Here is a 2,062-nt window from a genome sequence, read left to right as displayed (position 1 = left end):
TGTTTTTATAGCAAAAGAAAGAATTGCTAGACTTTGAAGTTTTGGTTGTGGTTTTTATCTTTAGTTACTCTCCAAGCTAATAGACCTAATACTATTTACTTTCTCTGTATCAAAATGCTTTAGCACTTTCCTTTTTAGAAATATCTTCCAAAATTTTGGGATTAGCAACAGGAAATATTATTCCAGAATTAAAGACAGGATAAATTAGGGTAGCTAATGGCTCAATTGTTGTTATGGTTGAGATCTGTAATATCCCCCAAGTGCTTTTCTGGGGAGAGTAGAGGCTTTTGGGTAGTGATTGGATTATAGTACCAGTACTGTGGACTTTTTCCAAGCTGGGCACTGTTTGGAAGAGGTGGGTTACCAGATACATAATCTGGATGTTTATTTCTCTTCAATAGTGTTGATGACAAGGATCTCATCTGAATAACTGGGAATATTATGCTAGTTCTTGGCATGACATTTGTATGTTTAGGTAATGAATAGGAGACCCTAAATATTGATAAGAAGTGATAGCCCTTTTACACCAAATATTAGGTCTGAAATATATAAAAAAATTTATGAGTTTAAGAAAGTATAATAAAACTATGACTTTTCTCATGATACCTGCTTTAGATAAATAAAATAAGCAGAATTTTTATTTTAGTTTGGGGATACAACTTCAGTGGTTGTTTGAAGATATATTCAGGTTGCTTTTTAAATACTCTTGTATCATGCAATAAATAAAGATTTATCAATAAATCAAAAATAAACACAGACATAGTATAATTTTGACACATGAGAATTTGTAGTATTTCCGACACAACAGGAAAAGAAAATTGCTCTATGCTTATACACAGAAAAGAACTTTTCAGTGTGTGGAATTCTCAAAACATTATGCTATTATGTTTTTGATTTATGTATAGAGGAAAAAAGCTTTACAATTAACTAAAAATTGAAAACAACTTCACTGCCATTCAACAGTTTCAAACAAAGAGAAATTATGGTGAGTAAAAAATTCATGCTGAAGAAAAATTTTGCCCCTGCTTTAACAGTGGCAACCATTTATTTATCTATTTATTTATTTATTTATTTATTTATTTTTAAGAATTTGAAGGAAGTAATTGAAGGAGGCTCTTAATTGTAGCAGAAAAGGATGATCCTAAAATTAAAGTTAGAAAGGACAGGCTTTTTCATTACTTTAGGACACTGTGCTGATTATTGCTCTAATAGAAAACTTTACCTTTACACTTAAACTATGCTCAATTAGAGGTAGAAGTTTTCTGTCTGCATGCTTCTTGGTGCCAAGAATTGGATAATTAGTGGCATTTTAGATAATGTGATCAGTAGTTTTCAAAAAGAACTCAATTCTTCTGATCCTTCATCTTGTCACTTGTTACCCACCATCTGTACCAATATTAGAAAGGCAAAGGACTTTGATTTTTGTTTCTTTTTTGTACACAATTTATAAATCAACTGATAATTCAAGGAGATATTTTCATTTTCAGGTTGATTACCTGTAGTGTATTTTTGACAAACTAATTGAAATGTTGCAAGTAGGAAAATTAAAATGTGTTAACAAATGTAAGAAAGAGGTAAGGCTCATAGGTATGAAGATAGTGCAGCACATTTTTTTGTTTTCTCACTGTTTATACCTTTTGTGGATTTGATGTAGATAACAAAGATTCATCTAACCACATTCAGTCTTAAAAGGTTTCTGGGGTTGGGGAGATGGCTCAGTAGAATAAGTGCATGCCTGGCAAGTGCAAGGGCCTCAGTTCAATCCCTGGTTCAAAAAAAAAAAAATCTAATGATTATCTTTGATACTGCAATAGTCTTCCATGGGGAAGGAAATTATTAATCTAAAACAAGCTTCCAAATGAAAAGTAAACATATAATTTAATCACATGAAATAGAAGATAGAGATATTTTATTGTTCATTTTGTTCAATTTCTCTGAGTGGGTAGTTGAGGAAAACTATTATAAACCTATTTCTATATTGCCAGCTTTCCTGGAAGATGTGTTATAAAGGTTTAGAACCTAGGGTAAAATAAAATGCCTTAAAAAAACACCAATGCATATG

Source organism: Octodon degus, unplaced genomic scaffold (genome assembly GCF_000260255.1).
Source record: "Octodon degus isolate 3935 unplaced genomic scaffold, OctDeg1.0 scaffold00244, whole genome shotgun sequence".
Taxonomy (NCBI): domain Eukaryota; kingdom Metazoa; phylum Chordata; class Mammalia; order Rodentia; family Octodontidae; genus Octodon; species Octodon degus.
The sequence above is the reverse complement of the archived record's forward strand: the minus strand, read 5'-3'. Positions refer to the sequence as shown.